Source organism: Nannospalax galili, unplaced genomic scaffold (assembly GCF_000622305.1).
Source record: "Nannospalax galili isolate Female #2095 unplaced genomic scaffold, S.galili_v1.0 scaffold892, whole genome shotgun sequence".
NCBI lineage: Eukaryota > Metazoa > Chordata > Mammalia > Rodentia > Spalacidae > Nannospalax > Nannospalax galili.
The window spans coordinates 2501129-2510880 of NW_008333311.1; the positions used below are offsets into that span (position 1 = coordinate 2501129).

General features: G+C 42.2%; 1 pseudogene; it reads left to right on the forward strand.

Moving 5' to 3' along the window:
• The first annotated feature begins 4681 nt into the window (after positions 1-4681).
• LOC115069431 lies at positions 4682-9752 on the forward strand (annotated as a pseudogene).

Sequence of the window (9752 nt, forward strand, 5' to 3'; positions counted from 1 at the left end):
GTGGGAACAACAGCCTCCACCCTTAGCATAGCCTTTTGTAGGAGAGAAATGCACCTTATTTAAGCTTTGGGGATCCTTAACCACCCCTGGGACAGTTTTTATCCTTTGAATGCATTTTGTAAACTGTTTTTCCAGTTTTAAAGGCTTCCAGAAACTCCTTAGTACCGAATTTGGTTTTCCATCAATTGCTTCTTTGGGAATTTGGGCTCAACATAAATCTTGCCATGTTTGCCTTTGAGTAACCCAAATGGATCATTTCTTCTATGGTCTTTATTATATATCTTCTAGGGTGTTCTGTTATTCTACAGACATTTTTACATGCTTATTAGAATTACTTAGATCTGCTAAAGCCTCTCTTACTTTACAAAGATCCTATCCCATTAAAGGGCTTAGCAAAACCATTGAAGTTCTATACCATTCTCGAGGTCCCAGTTGAATTAAGCTTTCTTTTATATCTCTGGTAAACACAGTCTTATCTGGCCCAGTTAACTGGGCATCATATATTGCTTTTCTCATACCTGATTCTCTCAGTAATGCCTGTCCTTCCTTTATAGTCCTCCAGCCCCTGTTAATTATGGTAGTTTCCATTGGTGATGACCATGTATCTCTAATACCTTGCACCAGCCATCCCATTAATGACTGCTCCCCCCTGAACTGGCCTAGGTTGAACAGCCTGTGTTGCAAGGACAGATGGGTGGTTATATAACTCAACTGTGAAGCTTCTAAAGGACTTAGACTGGCGTTATTTGCTCCCATGTCCCATACCCTCATAAGCCATGTTGTGAGGGTCTCTTTGATTGCTTGCTTGTAAATTTTTCCTAGTTTTAACAGCTCCAGTGTGGAGTATTTCCTAGTTACAGTACTGTTAACTTCTTCCTCTTATTGTATCAAAGGTTCAATCTGAGAGGCTGATTTAGCTACTTTTATTTTTAGGTCATTTCTTTTTTCACTACTATCTGTCTTTTTTCCTGAGTCCTTGGACCCCTGGTCTCCTAACCTTACACAAGTTAAAATGTCCCATTTTTTCTCTCTCTCTCTCTCTCTCAAGCTCTGTGGCTGAAACTGAATCTGCCAGGATCTCCCTGGCCTTTTCAGCTTGCCCTGCCTTGGGAAAATCTTTTATTATGCAAAGTGGCCACGCCCCCCTCTCTGGGTTCCTCTCCTCTTTGTAAGATTTTTTCCAGGCTCTCTATAATCTTTAGGTTTTCAAATCCACGTGGAGGCAGACTCCATTTTTTTTTTTAGCATCTGAGCTATTTCTCTACGTTTACAACATAGCTGTAACCCTGGGATTTTTCCCTTTGATTCTGTCCGTGTCTCCGTGGCCTGTTTCATTATAATTATATATTTCATGATCCATTGTATAACACACTGGAGCATAGCTAGCCCCCTTAAGCCTATGGGGTTTGTCTGACCTCTCCCCTGGGTTCCTGCCAGCTTCTCTGGGATGTGTTGCGTTATCTCACAGGACTCCTTGCAGTGCCCATCTCTGCCCTTCTGGATTTGGGAATCTGAACCCGTCTCCCTCTCAATCGGCTCACCAGATGCTGCTGGAACCATGCTGCTTTCCCAGGCCCACACCCCCCTGTTTTTCTGGGACTCCTACAGTTCCTCTTTCCTGCCTGCTCCACCAATTTGTCGCACTATATTTCTTCCCTTTTTCCTTCTTGGGAGGCTCTGCACTGCCTCCCAAGGCCCCAAGGCTCACAGACTAACATAAAACCTTATTAATTTGGGTTTTGCATGGTCCTTTATGGTAGGGAGTGAGTGGATGACTTACAAAGAAACAGGGCAGCACCACGCCCACGGCCTCTGCTAGCTTTCACCCATGCCATGTGGGCCTGAGGTCTCACCGCAGGTCTGTAAATGCCCCATCTCACTTCCATGCTTGCAGGACACCCCTGCCATTTGCCCTGGCAGCCGCACACACTTCCTTTTTCCTGTTCCAATATGGCCAGCAAGCTAAATCTCCAACTAACTCTCCGCAGCAGGCGCCATCCCTGGCTGGCTTACACCTTTTGGAGGAATAAGTATTTTTTGGGCTACAGTGACCAATAGGTCAATCATTTGGAATGGACAAACTAATTTTGCTTTGGGATATTCTAACCATTAAGTTCCATCAACTCCAAAGCTAAGCGCGTCATCAAATAAAGTGAGGCTATAAAAACTTGTCTTGATTTATAGCTTTAAGGTAAAAATTAAAGAAGACTCACAAGAAGATTGAGATGCATAAGTAGCATTGTTTTTACTTTTGTGAACTGCAATTGACATAAGGGACGAAAAAAAAAAAACATTGAAGTTTGGGTGTTGCAGGTGGAGGTTGTGGGCGGGGATTCAGAGAAAAAAGTCTGCAGACCGGGGACCCTAACTACACAGAGTGGACAAAGGAGGAAGACGGCGATAACAAAAGTGTTGTTTCTGGCTCCACACAGAGTGGACAAAAGATGAAAGATAGTGTAAACAAAATTGTTGTTTCTGGCTGTGGCAGAGGTCGGGAGGCTGAACTGACCTATGGGGAGTGGTTCACTTGCCTGCCTTTTGGAGAGAACAAAGGGGAAGTTGTGCTGGCAAAACCTGTCAGTGCTTGTGTGACCAAAGAAAGCAAAGGCAGGACTTTTTAAAAACAAAAACCGGCAAAGGATTCTGTCAGAGAAGAATTTGATAAGCAGAACAAGGTTACAGAGGGAGGGGCTGACCCAGATGGTGAAGAAGCCTTAAATATGGGGACCCTCAGACCCTTCTCCATTTCATTTGACAAAAGCTGCGGGCATTTGTTTTGTATATGATCGATAGTGTCAAGCTTGCCTCCGAAGTGGTGGACCTACAGCGCACAACACCTGTTTCTCCACTTGCCTCCATTTGATGGATGAGAGGTATGACTGAATGAGGCTGACCATCATTTTACATGCTTACTGATTGGCAATAACCTTAAATATATATTAGCAAATTGTTTGGAAAATTTTTTTCTAAATTTACAAATTGTCTTTATACCTTTGTTTTGTTGTGTTTTGTTTTGTTTGTGACAGGGTCTCACTTTATAGCCCAAGCTGGCCTTGATCCTGCAGTTTCCTCCTCCCAAGTGGGCATGACCATGCCTGGCTTATGCAATTTCATTAGCCATACAGAACTTTCAAATATTTGTGCAGACAAATTATACTCTGTGTTTGATTGGGAAGCCCTCCATGCCATTTCCAGATCTTTTATAATTTTAATCTTTGCTTTTAAATCATTGCTTTGTCCAGTCTTGTACACTATGCTAATTGCCTTCCATTTATTATAATTACATCCTCTATTAGTCAGGGTTCTCTAAAGAAACAAACCAGTAAAATAGAACCAGTAGAAGTACTATCTCTCTATCAATCTATCTATCTATCTATCTATCTATCTATCTATCATCTATCATCTATCATCACCTATCAATCATCTATCTATCTATTTATATGGATTTATCAGATTAGCTCACAGGATAGAGTCCAAGTAGTCCAACAATGGCTGCACCACACTGGAGAGGCTGAGAATCCGTAGTCTCTCAGACGACGAGGCTGGATGTCTCAGTAGTTCCAGTCTGGTGCTCAAGGTCTGATGAATTCCAAAAGATCAGTCTACAGCAGCAAGATGAACTCACCAGTGAGAGAGAAAGCAAGTGGCAAAAAGCAGGTGCTCTCCTCTGCCATGGCCTTTTATAAGGGCTGCCATCAGAAGGTAACACCCACATTTAGGGTGTGTCTTCCAGCTTCAAATGATCCAGTCAAGAAGATCTCTTGGGACTGGAGAGATGGCTTAGCGATTAAGAGCACTAACTGCTCTTGCAGAAGACCCAGGTTCGATTCCCAGCACCCACATGGCAGCTACGAACCATCCTTAACTCCAGTTCCAGGGGAATCTAAAGCCTTCTTCTGACCTCCGTGGCATTGCATGACACGGGTGCACTCACATACATGTAGGTAATACACTCATACACATAAAATTAAAAAAAGTTTTTTAATTAAAAAAATAATCTGTCTCATATCAGTTAAACCCAGATCCAGTCAAATTGACACCCAGGATTAGCCATCACATATCCCTCTGGAAAACAGGTGAGAAAGCAAATTTAGCAAGCCCCCAGTCTTATCAGCAGTGCAGCTGGTGATTGGTAAGGCCAGGCTTCAGCCATAGTTTGAATGGCTGATATGTTCATGGAATTTATGACCAGAGGCAAACTTTGCCTTCCCATGGTGTTAGTTCCTTCATTTTCACAAGAACTGGCTGTGGAGAGGTTACATAAACATGGAAAGGAGTTTTGAAAGTCTGTCGGAACTCCTGGCGCCCAGCCCAGCTTTCTTCCTCCAAAATCTTCATTCTCATACCTTTTGGGGGCAGTACAAATGCATCTGCAAGATATTGCTGATAGTGCAGTTTGGTCATTGCTGACATGGCCCTGTGCCTTCCTGGGCAACTAAGGACTATTTTTTTCACACTGAAAGACTAAGGTGTGGCAGCAAGTTTCTCAGGCCACCGATAGATACTCAACTTGGAATCGAAGCCAGGCTCTTAACCTGGGCCCTTGTGGCAGGGGTAGGGCCTCTATTTAAGGTTTGGGACTTGAGTTCTTTTCTTATTCCTGTGAGAAAATATCTGACAAAAGCAACCTAAGGAATGGAGGGTTTATTCTGGTTATAGTTTGAAGACACAGTTCATCATGATGCGGAAGGCAAGGCGGCTGGAGTGTGAGGCAGCTGGTGACATCAAGTTCACAATCCGGAAACAGAGATGGATGCTGGTGCTCAGCTCACTTTCTCTTTTGCTTTATATTCGGCATCAAACCCTCACCTATGGTGTGGTGCTGCCCACGTTTGTGGGGGATTTTCTATCATCAGTTAAACCCCTCTGGAAACACCATGTAGCTACCCATAGGTATATCTGTTAGTGATTCTAAATCCAGTGAAGGTGACAGTGAAGATTAGTCATCTCATTGCTGTACTTAAGTGTACTTTCCCTGGCCTGAACGGTTCATATTCATTAGATTTTAGTAGTTCATATTGCTCATTAGATTTTTCAAAAGAGATGGGGAAAAGGTTAAATATTATTCAGTAGCATGGCATATATAAAACAGTTGCTTAATGAATGTTTGCAGTGCAACATATTCTTCAAAGAGTTCATTCAATGTGTATCCTTTTTTGAAAGTTTTCTCCTTTAGGAAGTTCAGTTAAGGAAGGCAAGTGTCAGTGAATGTGTGAATGTATTTTTTAATTTTATTTTCTTTTTTCTCCAGAGCTCTCAGTTTCCCTTTTCTGCAGTCTTTTCAGGCAAAGCTCTCCTGAAACTTAAGAAACTACAGGGGCAATTGTGAGGAGACTGATCCTCCAAACACTTGAGACCTGGCTCCATTGCAGCGAGGGACAGCCCACCATTTCTTTAGGGGCCTCAGGCCCATGCTGCCTGGAGACATGGTGTCACTGGGTTGGCTGTGTTCCTCAACACTGTTGCTTTGACTAAGCAAGTTACTGGAGAGGAAGGAAGAATGAGATACAGAGCTGTGAAACCTGCAGGTATGAGAAGGGAATTTTGAGGCAATCAGAATGAATCCTTTTCCCCCTTCAGCTACAAGTGTTTGGAATACTCACTGGTGTCTGTGGAGGGAGGAAATGAGCATAACTTCCTTCTCTCACAGTCTGGTCTTCCAGCCTCCTGTAGGGTTTCTCTTTGAAATAAGAGTTGGGTATATGGAAAGGATTCAGGGCAAAGCTTGAAGCCAAGACGAAAAGCAACCGGCCTCTTTCCCGTACAAAGAGTAACCAAGCACAGCTGTAACTTACTGCCGTGCTTGGGAAAATTATTGTATTATTATTATTTGTTTATATCTTTCAAAAAGCAAGTGTGCATTGCTAAGGAAACAACCAAAAAATAATTTTGCTTTGATGTTATAGACTATATTATATATGATGCAAATTTTCACAAATTACTTGATTTTTATCTTAAGAACTCACAGTCACTTCTTTTTCAAAGGGTATTGGGAATTCAACATAGGGTATCCTGCATGCTAGGCAAGTACTCTACCATTGAGCCATGTCCCCAGCCCACTTTTTGCTTCTTATGGTGAAACAGAGTCTTCTTACATTGCCCCAGCTGACTCTGAACTCACTTTGTAGCCTTTGAATTTGTGATCCTCAGGGCCCCCTGAGTAGGCTTTGTAGGAGAAATTATTGGCTTGTACCTTCAGGCCAACCATCACAATCACCTTTTTAAAAGACAAATGACTTTTTTTTTTGGTCTTTTTGAGACAGGATCTCCCTGTAGCCCCAGCTGTCCTGGAACTCACTATGTAGACCAGGCTGGCCTTGAACTCACAGAGATCCAGTTCTGCTGGGATTAAAGGCGTGTGCCACCACGCCTGGCAAAAAAAAAAAAGGACAAATGACTAAACATCAATTCAGAAATTCAAACCAGAGAGTTCCAAACATTCAGAAGGCACAGTTAGAAGCACAAACAAAACAAGCAAAATTTTAGCCCATACCGAAAATTCTACTTCCTTCTATATTAGCTAAACTGAATTCAAGGAATTAGGAAAGGGAGTTCAAATTCTCCTGTGTTTTGTCTACGAATGGGAACTAAAACAAGACCTTATCAGAAACAGGAAACATACAATAAATCCTCTTTATTATTGTAAGTGAATATGTTTTATGGGGTTTTCAAAAGTCATATAACTGTGAGGAAAACAGATTAAATTGTAACTTGTATAGTAAGAAATAGCCTCTGATGAATAATAACCTGTTGTATATTTATATTTAATAACTATATTTAGCAGTACTTTGTAATACTAGCTTGTGTCTGCTCTTAGGTAGCAATTAACTACCTGACCTACCTGATACTGTGATGAAGGAGAAGAGCTATCTGACACTGGGCATATGGAAGGTTATATGGTGGCATTTCCTAGTGAGCACATTAGACAATGATGGTATATCCTTGTTCATTAGTTTGAATGGACCAGAAAGCTAGGTGAGAGGAAAGGAAATGGCTCAGTAGGTAAAACACTTGCTGCATAAGTGTGAGGACCTGACTTTGAATCTCCAGAATCTGTGGAAAGCCACTCTCAGGAGCGGTATCTGTAATCCCAATGCTTCTACACCAAGAGGGGAGGTGGAAACAGGAGAACCGTGGGAAGCTCATGGGCCTGCTAGGCTGGCATATGCATCAGCGAACAGTAAAGAAACCTTGTCTCAAACAAGGCTGAGGGTGGAGGGTGACACTGGAGGTGTGCACACCCCCCAAAGAGGGCACTTAAAAACTAAGAAACATTTCAGGAATAATCAGACAACAGAGAGTATACTGAAGGCTCTGAGTGATGCTCTTATCCCATCTTCCTTTAGTCCATTCAAAAGGAAGTAGATACAGTTGTCTCTAAATGCTATAGTCAGAAGGCTAACTTTAAAAGAGTGGAAAAAGAAAAAACAGTCCTATTTTTCTGGGCCACAACTGAAAGTCAAGAAAATTAAAGAACAAAAAAGAATCTCTCATGAACTGTCTAGACTGAACCTTTCACTGTGTCATTTCTACACCATATGCTATTTATCAAAAGTCTACTGTAGCTCTAATGAAGCACAAACATGGATTGTTTCTATTCACAACTCTAGGAAGGCCTTCTGTCATGTGTCAGGTTGAATCTCAGTCCTCTAATGCTGAGAAAGGAAATGTGTTTTTTTTCTTTTAAAACATTTTTCTGAGGGGCTGGAGAGATGGCCTAGAGGCTAAGAGCCCTTGCTGCTCTTGAAGAGGACTTGGGTTCAGTTCCCAACACCGGCATCGCAGCTCACAACCTTCCATACCTTCAGATCCAGGGAATCCCATGTCTTCTTCTGGGCTCCACAGACTCAGAAAAACCACCTATGTTCTCCCTCATATGTGGATCCTAGCACTAAATACTTATAAGTGAGTATGTATCCAGACATAACTACAGGAACAAGGATATTGAAAAGGAACCAGGGAGGTAAAGGAAAAGAAAGAACCTGAGAGAGAAGAACAGTAGTAAACAGGTGTTACTAAGAGAGATATGGATAAAAATGGGATTATTTAAATGGGATGGGGAAGGGCGGGTTATATAAGGAACCTTGGGGATAAAGGGAAAGAAGGAGCTCAAGAGAGGTTGAACCATAGGAAAAGGGTATTATTAAGGGAAAAATGGGGAAAATGGAGGCACTTTAAATGGGAAAACCATAGTGGAAGGGTTAGACAGTGAGAGAGATAAATAATGCCTAGCTAGATTTAAAAACCAGAGGGAACCAACTGACAAACAACCAACTGACATATTATACATCACCTAATTCAAAGAACAAAAATATGTCTAGTCAAGGTTTATCTGAGAATGTTTGGTTTTTGCCTAAGCTTTAGCTATATAGCGCATGATAATTAAAAGTACCAGACTTGGGGCTGGAGAGATGACTCAGTAGTTAAGAACACTGGTTGTTCTTGCAGAAGACCTGGGTCCGAATCCTAGCACCCACATGGCAGCTAACAACTGTCTGTAACTCCAGTGCCAGGGGATCCAACAGCCTCTTCTGACCTCCTTGGGTATTGCACAACATGGGTGCACTTACCTACATGCAGGCAATACATGCATACATATAAAATAAAAATAATAAATAAAATTTAGAAAAAAAAAGTACCAGACTGGTGGAACTAAGCTTCTTGGATGTTTAACTTTTAAAGTCATACTTTGAGGCCTATACTATCTGGCCAGAGGGACTTAAAGAACAGTTTTTGATCCTTGCTCTAAGTTCCAGGGAACTATGGACCATCTCTTAAAATGTCCTGTAACTGTGGTGAGTCATCTGTCCTCCTGTTCAGGGAGGCCATGGAGACGCCACCAGATGTACTTGAACCAGTGTCCAGTCTACAAAGAGGAGCGTCAACACAGAAGAATCATTTCCTCCATACTTCCAAGGGCAGCCAGCCACTGTTGAGCAGGGCCTTTGACTTATCTTCACATAGATGGAACTGGTAAAAGAAAGGAGACAGGGGCTCCTCCCAAGCCCATGTGACCCCTGAGGAACAGATCTTCAAATGATCTTAAGAGTGAAAATAAATTGGTTTATTTGGGCCAACTGTATGGTCTTAAACACCCCAAAGGAAAGTATAACCAAAGATTAAAATAGTCGGTATATTTCTTTAAGAGTCCACGTGTATAGCTAAAGGCTACATAACAAAAAGCAACGCCAGACAAGAGATACCTTCCTTTGAGTTGTTGGCCAGGGTGGCCCAAGAGACTCCCAGACAGTAACCCAGCATAGAACTGGGAAAATGAACGGCAGAACCCAATCTTATCTAAAGGACTATTGGCAACTGATTGCTGCTAGATGAGGAAGAGCTGATCTTCCTAAAACAAGGGACTCTAGATAGGCTGACTAGATTCAGTGGGTAGACAAGCACTGGGGAATAATTGGTGGCACCAACACAGTGGACAGTAACAGGGATGGCAGAATATATGGGCTCCAGTGGCAGCTGGGGAGGCTATGGGAGGGTGCCATTTGGGATGTGGGTATAAAGATGAACAAGATTGGGATGTTCTGTATGAAATACACAAAAAAAATCAATAAACATTTTTTTCATTAAAAAAGAGGGTCTGGGTCACCAGGAAACCCTACTACACCTAGGTTTACCAGGAAATTTGGGTAGGAGTGGGGTTGGTATACTTCGTTATTTATAAAACCAGGAGTGCTGATGATAGAAGTAAAGCTTTGAAAGGTCCTGCACCTGCTCAGGGTCATGGTCATCATTAA